Below are 16,990 nucleotides of genomic sequence, written 5' to 3'. Positions count from 1 at the left end.
CAGTACATCAACACAGAGGACCAGATTTTTTAAAAAGGTATTTAGGTGCCCTAGTAGACATAATCCTGTGATGGGAATAAGAAATCTACTCCAAGGCGCCAGTTTCAGGATGATGAATTATTTTTTAAAATGTGTGTGTGTATATATCAGAAATGGATTTGGCCCTGAAGCCTGTTTTCTACTGGGGTAAATTGTTATAGTGCCATAGACTTTTATGAAGATATGCTAATTTACCTCATCTGAGGATCTAGCCCTTAGACAATACTGTCACCCTTATTATATATGTTGTCCTCATTTAATTTTCCATATGCCAAGCGCACAGAGAGTATAAAGTGGTGCACTGTTTTTAGGTATTAGACAGCATTCAGAACTCTCATTTCAGGCTATGAACTGACCTGCTTACTTCTCTCTAGACATAGAGGTGTCTGGAAAATTCACTGCAGCTCTATTAAATATCAGGCTTTTATAGGGTGACCAGATGGCAAATGTGAAAAATCGGGACAGGCAGTAGGGGGGTAATATATGCCTATGTAAGAAAAAGCTCCAAAAATCGGGACTGTCCCTATACAATCAGGACATCTGGTCACCCTAGCCTTTTAGAACTTAGTGTTGCTGGGAAAGGGGGTGAGAGATGCTCTTGTATTGGGCTTCAACAGCTGATGCAGATAGTACTATACCAGTAAAAATTGTTTGCAATAAGCATAGGAATTATGGGCCAAATGCTGAAATACTTAGCTTTCACTTAGTTTAGGGGTAATTTTCACCCTCTTTTTGCGCACCTCAGTGGTGCGTGGGCCTTGCATTGGTCCACTGCACTGAGGAGGGTGGGGATTTCACCCTTATTCACACAATGTCCATTGTCACAAATAGGAATAAAAGCACTGAAAGATGTAAAATTTGGCTGTATGGAAATGTATCTTTTTAATCTAAAAGTTGGATATGATTGTGAGCACCCTCTCTCTCTTGTTTAGGTACATTTGCACTCCTTATGGCCATCCTGAGCGCCTACTGTATGTGTGATACAAATCTGAAGACGTTTGCCAAATATCCCAGTCCCAAGCAATAGTGAATACCTGGTATGCAAAGATGGAAAAAAAATATTTGGATGAGGGTTATCTGATATGTTCTAGTAATATTTTTATGTGCTGAAATCAGGGGTGAGTTCACTCCCAAAGCAGGGCATGTTATAGTTTCACATCACATGAGTTCTGGATGAGGGCAGCTTTAATCTCTGCCAGAAGTTCAGTAGGACCCCATCTGACACAAGCTGCCATGGCCAATGTGCTGAATTGCCACATCCTTCCCCTAGACACTCCCTCATTAAGAACACATAACCTCTTTTCTCTCCTAAGCCCCCAAGCTCTACACCACCACAATCCCCTCCAGGCAGACTTTCTTCTGCTGAGATGTACCTTATGTGAACTTGGTTCATAAACTTGACACTGCTGCAATTCTGAGCTTCCTAACGTTTTAACACCAACATTTCCAGCTTAGGTTCCTCACCATATATAATGTCTTTGTTTTACAAAATGGAAAATTATCTGCATAATAAACCAGCAAGAAACCTCCTTGCAAATTCTGGAGTGTTATCTCCAGTAGGGATGGTATGATTTCCCCTTAGTGCCTCGCTTTCCCTGAAATGAGCTTCATACTTAGAAACATTGCTTTACACAATGGCAATGTGTGAGACAGATACCTGGGACTTGTATTAACCCGGTTTATGCCTGAGAATGCTTGTCATTCATTCAACCTGCTAAAAGCTTTGAAGTTAACTTTTAGTTTTAATTTACAATATATCTTTGTTTTCAATTCAACAGTGCCAGCTAAATAAACATGGACTGAAAAGTGCCATTCTACTTTGAAATAGGGCTCTCTAAAGTGGCATTATCAACAGACATTCCTGAAACAACGTTGGACCAACTGTGCTGCATTTACGCATGAAAAGACTTTTGTTTTTTTTCCTAACATCAAGCCCTGTAAACTCCACCTGGACTCTGAAAGTTAAGCTGGGTTCTCATTCTTGCGGATCATTGCTAGTAATGAAGGTTTTGCTAACCAAATTAGTCCCTGTGTAATACCAGTGCAATCCCTTTTACCCTCATTGGTCATAAGGAATTATGTTAATGCATAAGGTGGAGTAGAATCTATCTGCCCTCTCACTCCCCCTCCCCTCCCCCCCCTTGCCCCCTATGAATTCTGCTGGGCTTTCAGAAATAACATTAAAAACTTGTACAAAGTGAGTAGATTTGAGGAACGTGGTGTCATTTTTAGACAGCCATTTTGCAAAAAAAGAATTAAGCCATTTCTTAGGTTGAAGACCTTTCAGTCTAAAGTGCTCTTTGAAAAGGTCAGATCTAAACACAGTTCAGGTGCAGATCAGAACTCTGCCAATGGAATCCATCCCTAGAAACAAGTCTTTTTAGAATAATAATTTTGTTAAACTCTCCGATAGAGGCAGCTTATCTAAAATGGGGATTTGTGGCTCTCAATATGCTGTTTTTCCAGCCAAAATCTGCCAAGCACAAGGACAGTGGTGGGAGGAAAGGGCCTGGTATGTTATGCTAAAGAGTAAAACTGTAAATATGTAATACTCAGTGCAAACAGCTGTTGCCTTGGTGACAAGACAAACTCAAACTGACACCATGAGACATTATTAGATTTCTTTCCAAGGTACATGTGAGCTTGCTTGGCAATTATCCGGGGGGGCACCACGTGGAGTAAGATGGGAACCTGCACAGCCCTTGCTTGCAAAAGTGGCTGACCAGCAAACAAACTACTGCAAACCAGTATGCCTACTGCCTTGCAAACTCAGGAAACAATCCCAAGGTGGCCGAAGTTGTAGGGTTTTGTGTGAAATTAAGATTTCATTGTAATATCAACTCAAAACCAGGATCCCGGGGGGGGGGTACTCCCACAGCACTTTATCTTCCAGTCAGAGTAAATCTATCCTGCATAAATGTTCAGGATGTCAGTGTCAAATACTGTGTATGGATTTTTGAATGGGCAAGATAATTTTATGGTAAATAAAGGTTTTTTAAAAAAACTTGGACTTAAGGGAAAGAAGCTTATCATTGAGCATCAGGGTTGGAAGGGACTTCATCAAGTCCAACCCCCTGCTCAAAGCAGTGCTAATCCCCAGATTTTTGCCCCAGATCCTTAAATGGCCCCTTCAAGGAGAGAGGTCTCAACCCTGGGTTTAGTAGGCCAATGCTCAAACCACTGAGCTATCCCTCCTCCCTTCTTACACATCAATCCACCATGCAGGCTTTCATATCAGATACTGGCCACTGCTGGATGCCAGATATTAGACATAATGGACCAATGCATTGATACAATATGTCAAATCCTATGTTCCTGTCCAATGAGGTAATGGCACTGAAATTACATGTATATAATTTCCTTCAAAATGACCTTTTTCCAGTTGATTATTAGTTTGTCTAATACTCCTTCCTCATTACTAATAGATCCCTGCTGTCATATACTGTTTGTTCGGGCATGGATTCTATTATCAGAGGGCCAGTTGCTTTAGTATTCTATTACAACTTATGTTCACTTACATAAGGCTTGATTAACCAAATGTGTATAAATGTTAAGCTGTCTGAAAGACAAAATTAGAGCTAATGAGTTTGGAAAACCACTGCTGTGAAGAGAGTGCTCCATAAAAGTAATACTAATGTTTTTTTTTTTCTTTTGAAAGCTCTCCAAGTGTGCAACTCTGAAGAAAGCTTTGGGAAAGCCATTGTTGCACTGCTCCAAAAAGCACATTTTAGAGCAAACAGAGTTCTCCCAACCAGCAAAAGTGGTGTGAAAAATAAGTTTTGCAAAAAGAAATATTTTTCCCCTCTCATAGTTCAAAACTTCTACAAACCTTCATCTTCCCCAGTGTCCCATTTGCATTTTCAACAATCTAAAGTTGCCAAAAACAGCTAAGGAAAGGAGGGCTTCAATTTTCAAAATATTGCATGAAAAATATAAAATTTCAGTGCACTTTGTGGAATGAATGCAAACTTCACTGAAGTTAGATAACACTAAGCTTCAACTTAGCACAACATATGGCCTATCCAAATTTTCCAACACCTCAGGTTTTGCAAGGTAGAAGTTAATTTTTAAGTAGGTCTATTCTCTGCTCCCCACCTTCCCCTCATTATTTATAAAGCAGCTATTGCTACTGTAGCTATGTCTACACTGCCCATGACTTTCAGCAGTGTGTAGGATATATGTAGCTACACACTGCATTGAAAAGAAAACAAGCTGTATCCTCATGGCTGTGTGTAGCTACATGTCAGTGAAAGGTTCTGGCAGGAGGGAGGAAACAAGGAAAGGCTGAGCCTTTTCCCAGCAGCTCCCCCTTGCCAGAGCCTTTCTCCTCAGCTGGAGTCAGCTCTTGCATCATGACAGAGACCTATGTAGGGTACATAATCACATACCTACCCACCCCCTTCACATGCATCTATACTCTACTTGCCGAAGCTGTTCCTCGCTGGCACCACTGCTGCATAAACCTGCCTAAGTACTCTACACACCATCGAAAGAAGTGTGCAGTGTAGGTGTAGCCTATAGGTACTTACATATCACAAACAATTAAAAATGTTTATAGGTATTATGTAGACATCTATATAATTTTTTTTTTTAAAAAGGCATCTGAACATTGAGCTGGATCGACTCTAGTTTTATGGAGGGTGGGGAGAAAGGAATGGTCAGTCTTCTAGGATGAGCAGCTGATATCTGCTAAAGAGCCTCAAAGATTCTGGAACCCATATTGCTTATTGAAAGAAATATGCTTTAGTAAATGCTAACTTTAAAATAAAACAAATTTCTTTCAGTATTGGAGTAGAGTTAAATTATAAAATAAGTACCAAAAATAATTAGTCCTCAATGAAGTTCTAAAAGGCAGAAGCTGTTTGGTAAAATTTGTTAGCTGGGCTTTATAACTGAAGCCAATCAAATCTATAATTTCAGACAAAGTCACTTAATACTGAATCAAAGTATCAAATGTCTGAACCATAATCTCAATTAATTTCATAAAGCTTCCCCCTCAAACCTCAGTTCTTTTGTAGTAGCTAAGCCTTTCCTTCCCCCTCAGAATGGATATTGTAATACAGACTTTAACAGATGATGAGCAGATATTTACCAATGCTTATTTACCAAAAATTATGGGTGACACGCTGAGGTCTTTCAGGACATTTAAACACAGAAAATGCTTTAAAGAATACCTTTGTCAGATGATTTAGGGCTGTATGGATCTGGGAAACTCTTTTGAGTACCTTCCCTGTCTGGATTATATGGGTGAGCTCACATACCTACATGCACATACACACTTTCATCCTAAAAATAAAGAAAATGGAGTGTCTGGCCGTGACATTTTTGATGCTCACCTAGACTAGTTGGCGGTTCTGTCACTGTCTGCCCTATAACTTTAGGGGGGCTTTGTAAATTGCAGATATGGTTCAGAGCCCTGACACCACTATCCAGCCCACAAGCATAAGTTCATCTGGTTCTCACTAGTCTAGTTACTTCTTGCAGGGTGATACCAAAAGCCCTTCCACTCTGCAGTCTCCTCAAATACATCCTCTCTGAATTCTTAATTACCTGACACTTGGACTGTTCCCCTCTGATTTGTCTCTCTCACACAGCATGAAATCAGCCTCCCCCGAAACCAGCTCACATGGGCATAAGCACTCCATGTAGTTTTGCATACCCGGGACCTGCTTGCATGAAAATAAACAAAAAGTCTGTTTAATAGAAAAACCACAGATTCAAAGATGAAATAATTACAGAGAGAGAACCTGTAGAAGTTACACAGGAAATAAACATAAAGATGAAACTCCGGTCTTACACTTTCATACTAGACAAAATCCCTTTTCTAGTACAGGTTACCTATTGCCTTATAAACAGCTTCTCAGCGTAGCCCTTAGCTAGAGGAGGGATCCAGTGGTCATGGACAGTATCCAACCACAAGACTGTCCCTCAGATTCTGGTTAAAAACCATCAGTATCAGGCCTGCTTTTAAAAGGCTTTTGCCTTTTTATTTTCCTTCCTTCCCTCTTCTCTGTTTATGGTGACTCATGATTATTTCAAGTGGGGAAATTCTGTCTTGATGTGAGAACCAGGGTGATTTTTTCAGTTGTCTCAATGTCTTTCCATTAATTCTAATGGTTCATCATTGTCTTTTCCTGGGTTACACCTTGGATAGTTGTTTCATGTCAACAAATAGCTTGGGAGGTGCCCCTCCATGCCTGACTGCTCAAGCCCCTGCTATGAGGCGTAGCAAAGATTGAGCACATTTGCTAGATACACAAAAACATAAAATCACAACCACAATCTGTACTCGTATCTCCATGAAGTCAAGATCAGAACATTACATGCTTTCCTAAAAGACCTTATGCAATATATTTTTATAGTACAATAGCATTTATAGTACAATAGCATTGTAAGCAATGGATTGATTTAATTGCTCATTTTAAGTGTTTAAACTTTCTGTTATCCCCTTGAGCTGTCTGGACCCTGACTGTCACACTGGGATCTCTGCTAGCCCACTCTTTCGTGCAAAACCTCCCTATAAGGCCTTTGGGAAAACCCAGTCTGAGGCCTACCCTGGAGCCAAGCAACTCAGTCCAATCAAGTTTGATTTCAGTCACAGTTTGCAGGCATAGTTTGGAAATGTCCCATTTAAACCAGCAATTTGTTACTTTTAAAGCACATCAAGATGTAACCCATTTAAAATATTCAGTTGTATATTTATATAAGGTCCATATGCCTATACAAGCTCTTCTCCTCACAGAAGCCATTTCAGTTCTTCATCCTGTTCTAAGTGTAGTCGCAACCCCTGATTCTGAACAGTATTCATTCTCTAACCTCTGTAGGTTCATTCATCAGATGTCATTGAGCATGCTATCAGGATTTCTTCTACTCTGTAATTTTTAGGGAATTCTGCAGCAAAGAAGTATGTTTTACAGTATGACCTCAAAATGCACGAGGATCCCGGGGCATAGGAGGAGGAGGCTTTATTTATATTGCAGTAATGCCTATAGGTCCCAGTCAGTGATTGCTGCTCCATTTTGTGAGGCATAGTACCAGTGAGTAAAGCAAAATAGTCAGTCTCTGCCTCAGAGTTCATAGTCTATAATTAAGAAAGACGCAACATGTGGCCAAACAAACAATTTTGTGTGGGATGGGAGACCAATTGAAATTAAGGACAGGGATATTTGCATAAATTAGTAGTCTGAGTGGGCTCCAGACAGGGCCACCGGGGGGGGGGGAGCAAGTGGGACAATTTGCCCTGGGCCCCACAGGGGCCCCCAGGACAATGTCAGAGGCTTCCCCCCGCCTCCGCCTTCCCCCATCCCCTGGCACCTCAGCGTGTCACGTCCAGGAGCAGCCCTGGACAGAGCTAAAGCACCCTGGCTTCGCTGGGGCCTGAGCTTCTCCCACTCGGAGCCATGTGGTAAGGGGGTGGGGCTGCGGCCGAATGGCAGCAGCTCAAGTCCTGTGGAGCCAGGCTGCTTTAGCTCTGTCCAGGGTCGCTTCTGGACGCAGCATGCCGACGCTCTAGGAGAGGGGGAGGCAGGAGTAAGCAACATGGTAAGCCCCTCTGAGCTGGACACTCCCTGACCTCCCCCCCAGCCCTGACCCCCAGCTCCGAGCCCAGCCCCTCTGAGCCAAGCACCTCCCTGACTCCCTGACCCCCAGCTCCGAGCCCAGCCCCTCTGAGCCGAACACCCCCCTGACTCCATCCCCCCACAGCCCTGACCCCCAGCTCTGAGCCCAGCCCCTGTGAACCGGGCACCCCCCGACCCAGAGCCCAGCTCCTCACCCAGCCCTGATCAACAGCGGCATCACCCCCAGGCAGCAACAGCCCATTGGCACCAACCATCACCATCACCCCACGACAGCCCATTATGTAATTGCAAATGTATACATACCATTAAAGCATTTAATGTTTTTAAATAATGTATTTTGTGTATTTTCAAATTATTAAAAAATAATTTTTGTATGTATTTCACTGGCTAGTATCATGTATTTGGAAATGTAAAAAATATAGTATTGCAACTCTTTTTTATGGAAGGAGCCCCCGACATTGCTTTGCCCCAGGCCCCCTGAATCTTTTGGGTGGCCCTGGCTCCAGGCTAGCCATTGATCTGCAGGCACCAGAGCAGAAGAAGGTTTTGAGAAGGGATTTAAAAGAAGATAAAGGTGGTGGCTCTATGAATTTCAACTGTGTAAGAATCAGCAGAGGAGAAACAAGGGAGGTGTTTGCAGGGAAACAAATGGGAAAACAAGGTTGGAATCATTAGCAGACCAGGGATGGGATTGACATTGCAATAAGAAATTCAATTTGGTATGTAGAGTGGAGGTAAATAGTTAAGGCCCACAAAACTGCTTAAAAATAAAACACAAAGAAAAAAACCCTTGTCTTTAATGTAGTGAAGAACTTGTTATACACAAACAAGAGTCAGAAAAATGGTCCAGGAAGATGAGCCAGAAGCATTTTGAATAGACTTGAGGGAGAGGTTCAAGGATGTTCCTGAGTTTCGAGCTTGCTGCCGTGTCTCTAACTCCGACAAGTCTGTATCTAGTTTTTGATAAACATAGTGTACTGCATATCATAACTACCATGAAGTGTTCCTGAAGGAGAAGCAGTCTGTGAGGTTACATGGACCTCGCTCAATGAAGGCTTTGTATTATTTGCTATTACAGTATCACCTACAATGTGCTAAGCACTGTCCACCCACACATGGGAACTCAGAGTACAGCACTATCTCATGTTTTAAGAATTCTCCCGTGAGTTGGGTTCAGATAACATTTTATGGACACATACGTTGAGATCCAGTCCTACTGCCTAACAGCTCAGGAATCAACTGTTCAGTCAGCTGCTCCTGTCACTCAGAACATAGGGAAAACCTTAAAGGTACAATTACCCACTATGGTCCTGATCCAACTCCCATTAAAATCAAATAGTTTTTTATTGAACCAGGCACCTAGGAAGTGAGTATTCTAGGCCCTGATTCAGCAAAGCATCAAGGTCGATGGGGTTTAAGTAGGTGCTTAAATGCTAGGCTGAGTAGAAATGTTTTGCTCAATTGGGACCCTAGATACAGTTGCGATATTGGCTTTTTAGTGAGGGGGGGTCAAAGATTTACTTGACCATATCTGCAAACTGATCAGGCCTTGATCCTGATTTCACTCCAGGTTTTACCCGCTGTAACTCCAGTGATTTAAATGGAATTACTCCTGATTTTCTGACTGTGAAATAAGAATATAGGCTTGATAATTAGCATGATAAAGTAAAGCTATCTCCTTTGTCTTTATTTTTCATTATTCATTTTCAAACCTGTGGAGCTCCTAGTTCTAGTGACACTCATTTGATTCACAATTAGTAATAACCATAGTAAAAATATTGTATTTTACCAATAAGTATTTGTAAATGGCTATTTTTCCTGATTACCTTATTGCAAAAATCCCATCGCTAACAAAGATCTCACTAAAATGTCTGAAATACAAACGCAGAGGTATGCTAAAACCTAAAATCAGTTTGCACATTACAATATTACTCTTTCCAAAAGAAAATATTCTGCACCTCATTCTGCTCCCATTTATTCTGGAGTAAATCCAGAATAACTGCACTGGCTTCCACGGAGCTGCTTTGGATCTACATTAGTGTCAGTGATATCAGACTCTGTCTCTTGGGGGAAATTTTAAGACATGCTCATGCGTTTCATGCTCATAAGATTCATACATTGTGTTTATGTGACACGGATTTCAATGTTTTTCTCAGGTGGTGTGTATCTTTATTCTATTATCCTTGATGGATTTCCAACTGACATGCCAACTAATTTTCTGAATCTCTCTCTTATGATAGTGTTTAAATACTTCTAATCACTAAGGTCCAAATCTTTTTCTCAAGATGCAGCCCAGTTAAACAGCTTGTGTGCTGGGAGCATTTGCGAAACCTGGTGGGGCAATAATGCTCAGCAGCACAAGAGCCTGTCTGGGGTAGTTACTAGAGTCTCAGGGTTGCAGTTCCTGTACGGGCTTATCATAGAATCATAAGGTTGGAAGGGACCTCAAAAGGCCATCTAGTGCAACCCCCTGCTCAAAGCAGGACCAATCCCCAGACAGATTTTTGCCCCAGATCCCTAAATGGCCCCCTTAAGAACTGGGCTCACAACCGTGGATTTAGTAGATCAATGCTCAAACCACTGAGCTATCCCTCCCAAGCTGCTTCCTTCAGGGGTTTTGGCCAGTGGATCCACAGAGTCAGAAATTCATCAGCCAGAGCATAACTCTAGCCTATGGCACTTCAGGAGCCTGTTGACCTTGCTCTTTGGGTACATGGGGTATGTAGAATAGCTGCGTAGGCTTCCTGCACAGGCTTCCTACCCTCTCCATGCCTGCACTACAATGACTTCACCACAGTCAGGGGCCCTGTATATTCTTATTTGGGCCAAAGGAAAAATCCCCCCGAACTGAGTGCTGGGAATGTGTACCTGACAAGGATTCCTTCCAACAAATTCTTTTCTAACTGTGCAAGAATAATAATTCTCCCCTTTGATTTGAAGATTGTTGCCAAGACTTCACAACATCTGTTTTCAGTCTAAAATCTGAGGGTTTTTTTTTATTATTAAAATCCCAGCTTTCCTCAGGTTTAGGCCAGTAACGGTTATCTTACATTGGGAGGCTTGTGAATGTTGATTTTTAAAAAGTCCAATATTCTTCTAATTTTGGAGCATTTGTAGTGACTAAAATAAAATACCAGAAAATGTATCATAAATTGATATAAATTAGAGAGGGAAAAGACCAAATTCATCCTGGTGCAAGTTGCTGACGTCAGGCACTCAGTAACTGAACTAATGAGCATGGTATGAAGCTTAGATAAATTAGGTGGCTGTAGAGTACTGCACTAAGGATGAATATACATTTAGGTGTAGCCCATTGCATTGCCAATGCAAGATTTTGTTTCCTTCTGAGTACAAGCTCATGTGGAACCACATCATACTTCCTGGACTTCAGGGAAGCGCTCCCATTGCACTACCCTTTAGGAGAGTGCATCATATGCTGTCCTCCATGGTTAGCCAGCTCCACAGGTCAGCTAGTAGGGAGGGCAGAATAGCAGCTCTGCCTACTTTTGACTCCTTTAGGGGTGCCTTGCACCCCAAGGCATGCTGGGAGGGGAACAATCACTGTGCCGGATAAAGCACAGAGACTGCTAGGGAGGCTGGTACAGACTCATTACACCTTACCACACCCATGCAAAGGCCAGCTATGATCTAGACCTAGAAAATTAGCAAGATCCTGGAATTGTAGCAGAAACATGCTAATTAAACAGATAAATAACACCACACCCAAAAAAAGCGTGAGAAAAATGAGCTATACCTCACCTTGTCACTCTTATAAATAAGCTTTTCTTTGGCTCCCCTCGCTGTAGTATCTCACAAATATTATTGAATTTACTCTCCCAACACCCCTGTGAGTTAGAGAAGCATTGTTGTCCCCATGTTAGAAGTGAAGAACGAAGAGAGTGAGATTAAGGGCTTGTCTACATTAAAAATGCTACAGCAGCACAGCTGCTGTGCCACCATATAGACTGTGTATGCTACCTATTCCAATGGGAGAGGCCCTCCCATTGGCACAGTTAATCCACCACCTCCCCAAGAGGCAGTAGGTAGGTCGACAGAAGAAGCACTGTCTACATGGGGACTTTAGTCGGCTCAACAATGCCATTTGTGGGTGGGGGGAGTGGTGAATTTTTCCCGCCCCAACTGATTTTGTTAAACTGATCTAATTTTCTAGTATGGACCAGGCTTAAGTGACTTGGAATGTAAGAGGTCTCCAATAAAGCCAAGATTTGAGCTCAAAGTTTGAGTCTTTTGCCCAATGTTTTCAGCACAAAGCCATCCTTCCTTGACTGCCCCAGTTCGGTTACAATGATCCACAGATGAATCTGGTTCTTCTGCTTACAATAAGTGAGTAATATTTTACCTGGATGTGACACACTGTATCTTGGAAAATGCCCTGCACCACCATGTTCATCCTTAGAATACAATTATATGGTATCCAATGCAAAGTTCATCATGTTGAGTATCTTTGGAAGGCTCATGATGCACTGAGCATTGTTGTTATAGTAATATTATAGGTTGTAATTTCATGTGTATATACATGAAAATGTGTCCTCATGGCTTAAAACAAGCTCAGGCAAAACTCTCCAGGAGCAGAGGGGCAATTCACACCTCATCAGGGCATGTATGGGACAAACCCAGCCCAGCCTCACAGGAACAAAGGACACTGGCCTAGGCAGCAACAAAGGATCTGTTGGACTCTTGAGTAAGTAAGACATTCCTTGGTCAGTCAGGGATTATGATGAGGTAATGCTCACCTGACCCTGAAAGGGGAGGGCAAAGCCAAGAGGAAAGAAAGAACATGATAAAACATTTGCCATGCTTTTCCTCTCTCTTCCACCTCATCTACAGGCATCACCACCAAGCAACTGAAGGGCTGATCAAAGGGGAGAGCTGACTCAGGGGCAACCAGCCAGCCTGTGGTGAGAAGTATCTGAGTTTGTAAGGGCATTGAAAACAGGGGCGGCTCCAGGCCCCAGCACGCAAAGCACATGCTTGGGGCAGCATGCCGAGGGGGGCTCTGCCGGTCGCTGGGAGGGCGGCAGGCAGGCTGCCTTTGGCTGCATGCCTGCGGAAAGTCTGCTGGTCCCGTGGCTTCGGTGAAGCCTTGGGACCAGCGGACCCTCCGCAGGCATGTCTGCGGGAGGTCCACTGGAGCCACAGGACCGGCGACCGGCAGAGCGCCCCCCCCCAGCATGCTGCCATGCTTGGGGTGGTGAAATGTCTAGAGCCGCCCCTGACTGAAAATGTTACGATCAGCTTAGAATGCATTTTACTTTTATTTCATTTGACCAAATCCAACTTCTTGTGCTTGGATTTATAATCACTTAAAATCTTTCTTTTGTAGTTAATAAATTTGCTTGTTTATTCTACCTGAAGCAGTGCGCTTGGTTTGAAGCGTGTCAGAGCCTCCACTGGGGATAAGAAGGCTGGTACGTATCAATTTCTTTGTTAATTTGACAAACTCATAGAAGCTTGCAGCATTCACCGGGCATAACTGAACACTGCAAGATGGAGGTTCCTAGGGTTGGGTCTGGGACTGGAGATATTGTCATTCGGTTGCACAATCCAAGCAGCTTACATGCCAGAGGTGTGGGGGTTCTCACAGCAGAGCAGGGTAAGGCTGGATCGCAGAGTCAAGGATTGGAGTGACCTATCAGATTACTATCCAGATAACACCAGGGGAACATCACAGTGGGCAACTGACATGACAGCACTTTTAGAGAGAGGTTCAGTTAATTAAATGAAAAAACTAGAAAAACAAGAACCTTAAGTTCATTCTCTTTCCGTTTTTCCCTTTTTCATTCTCTGAGATAAAGAAATCTCTGTGTGGACTAACATTCTTATTTTCTGCAGACCCGCCTCTTAAAATAAGATGAAGAAAATTTCTGGCACCTTGAAAAAGTTAAACATAAACCTATTACACTGAGCATTTGTTCTCTTGATTCACTTACTCATATTGGAGGGCTGTGTTCTATGAATAATGGGAACAGTATGGCAGACATGGCTAAAAGAAAATTTAAGAATTTAATAAAATTTAATATTTATTAATTTAATAAAAACAAATTTTCTTGTTTTATCTTCTGGGACACAGACCCTGGCATTTGCCTTGTGGCATTTTGGTACTTTAATTTCTGATCGCAAATAAACCTGGGTAAAAAAATCCCACAAAGCTCAAAAAAAAGTCTGATGTTTGCTTATTTCATGTGAACTAGTTCACCTGTCCTGAATAATATGCCAGTTGCAATAAAAAAGCTGTGAAGACAAAAATTGCCTTAGAGAGACATATGGCAATTGAAGAGTTAAGTTTGTGTGTAGTCTGGAAAAAAGTTATAATTTTCAGCAAGCAAATCCCAATGTCCTGGTATGAACATTCCATCATGTATTAAAAAACCTAGCCAATTTTCTTTAATATTGAACACCAAAAGCTTTTGCTTGAGGTTTGAATATCTCAACTTAAAGTTCTCTGAATTTTTGTATTTCTGACACTCATTGTAAGCCCAAAGCCTATGAAATTTGTTGATGAAGAAAGCTATTGAATGGAAGTCCCTATTCATAAATACATTTTCCTCCCCTGATAAATCAATTATTAGGGCTGAATGCTCAATGTGGTGTATGAGGAAATTCATGTGCAGTGCTTGGCATTCCTAGTTTGTTATGCATGATTCCTACCAATCATGGTGGAAAATGGCTCTTCATTCTATTAGGCTATAAATTGCAAATTCTCTTGTCACTTTGATATAGTACATTAATACACAAAACTCAATTTTAACCATTTATTTACATAGTACATCTTTAATTTATCACATGAAGAGCACTATGTGTTTGAGATCACTCAGAACATGCAAAAGATAAGAGTTCTAAGTTTGCTTATTGCTTTCCTTAATTCTTAAATACATCCATGAATCTTGTAGCATTCAGATGAGGTACTAGTAATACTGGCTTGAGTCAAAATTGCATTACAGAGGAATCTCATCTGAGAGAGATTATTTCCTAGTGTAACTCCAATGAAGTCAGTTGAATTACACCAGGCCAACGGTGTACCAAATTATAAAGTTATTAAGGTAACTAAGCCATGAAATGTTGAGATCTCTAATTGAAATAGGTAGCAAAGATATTCCCAAAGCTGAACTCTGGATCCAAACCCAACCTACCACTGCAAAAATATTAGCTGATTTTCCAATCTGGCTCCCATGAATAATATTTGCACAGAACTCAGGGCATATCTGAAAGGTTTTTCTCCACTTACTGTACTTTACCTGCCCTTAGAACCTAGAGTGAAATGACTCCAGTGGCTGATGGTTATCACACAAAAGCTGTATAAACAGATATGTGAGTAATTTAAATCAGATTTTATGTATTTTGGGAATAATTTTTAGGATTATATTTTGCATTATTAGCAAGTGACAATCCAAATCTGAATCCAGAATCAATACACACTTTCACTGAGTTTAAATGTACTTTTTGTGCTTACTTAGCTTTTTCACAAAAAGTGACTTAGTTTAGTGGCATGATGGTACTAAATAAAACAATCTTAGTTAATATTAATATCTTATATTTATATTTCCAGAAATAAACTTCATTAAGCTAGTGTTAAGGTTAAGAGCAGATATCAGAATCGCAAGCTTGGGACCAGGGGTGAGAAATCATGCAAGACTGTGTACCTAAAGTTTCAAACAATAGTTCATCAAAGGACACTATGGAGTAACAGTAACTCCACACAGTCAGTTAGTGCTGGCGTGCTAGTGCAATATAGATTTGATTCCCATTTACTGCACATTAACTAAGTTCTTAGTTACTAGGAGAAACCTGTTCAGTACACAAGGTGTGGCAAACACTTACCTGTTGACAGGAGGTAGGTAAGGAGATGTTTTAAGTATATCTGAAAAGGGGAGTTCCTCTGCAGATGATTAAGCATCCTGGCACAGTTGTCAAAGTGATAAATGCATTTGAATGAGCTAAAACATCTCCAGTCAGTGAAGAGGTGAAAGAGGAGGGTGGGGTTGTATCTGTGGGGTGGCTTATGCCAGGTGGCAGTAGGGACCAATTTGGGACACTTTCAAGATGAAGTGATGAAGTGTTCCAAAAATTTCCCCAAGCACTTTATGTAATCCAGCACATTTATACAGTCTCGGATTTGGTGGTATATGTTTCTGCTCAGTAAAGCTTTAGGAAACACCTACTGGTATGTGCCTGGAGGTGTACATTGGGGCAGTGGTTGCCAGACACATGGCAGACAAATGGAGAAAATGTTCCATGTCATGTGCTAGGCCAGAGAGTGGTGCATATATATTATTCATGGCCTGCCTCTGCTCTCTCCAGCAACAATATTAGAATACTCTTCCAAAACCATATGCACAGTGTGAATCTAAACTTATTATTCATTATCTTGGTTCCAATTTAGTCCATTCTTTACTTCAGAACCTGGGGTTGGTTTGTTAACCTTTATTGCAGTCACATCCCTTTAGAATATTCAATGACCCCTTTATCACCTAATCCTATGTGTTTGCACAATGCCTAGCACAGTGGTCCCCAACATGGTGCCTGCGGACGCCATGGCGCCTGCTGAGGCATTTATGTGTGCCCGCCTAGTGCCCAGCAGGGGAGAGAAGCCATGGCCCCGTGCCTGCCGGGGACAGAGAACTCCGGGGCTGCAGGCTGCAGGTGCCAGTGTTCGCTGTCCCAGGCAAGAACAGGGCCGCGGCTTCTCTCCAGCTTCTCCAAGGCTGCAGATTGTGGGTGCCGGTGTTCTCGGTCACTGGCAAGCGCAGGGCCGCAGCTTAAGCCGGAGAGAAGCCGTTGCCCCGCACCTGTCGGGGACAGAGAACTCTGGGGCTGTGGGCTGCAAGTGCCGGTGTTCTCTGTCCCCAGCAGGCACGGGGCCCACCTAGTGCCCAGCAGAGGAGAAAAGCCGGTGCCCTGCACCTGCTGGAGACAGAGTACTTCGGGGCTGCAGGCTGCGGGCGGCTGTGTTCTCTGTCCTCCCGGCTTCTCTCTGCACTGCCCGGAACTGGTGCCAAAAACAAAAACAAAAAAAAACGCTCCAACTCTGCAGAATGGACGGAATGCCTCCCCATAGCATGTGCTGCCCCAGGCACCTGCATGTTCCACTGGTGCCTGGAGCCGGCCCTGCATTTGAGTAATTGTTGGCTCCCGCCACACTCTTCTGAAAACATAAATGTGCTACTGGCCACAAAAAGGTTGGGGACCGCTGGCCTAGCACAATGGGCCCCTGATCTTCATTGGAACCTTTATTACTGCCAAGTGCCACAACATACATCATATAATTTTTAAAAAATCCCTTGACTTTCAGTTTATTCTTGTATTTTTTTCCATCTTCCCTTTGTTCAGTAACTCAGCCACCAATCCTAATA

This window comes from Gopherus flavomarginatus, chromosome 3 (assembly GCF_025201925.1).
Source record: "Gopherus flavomarginatus isolate rGopFla2 chromosome 3, rGopFla2.mat.asm, whole genome shotgun sequence".
Classification (NCBI taxonomy): Eukaryota; Metazoa; Chordata; order Testudines; family Testudinidae; genus Gopherus; species Gopherus flavomarginatus.
The sequence above is the reverse complement of the archived record's forward strand: the minus strand, read 5'-3'. Positions refer to the sequence as shown.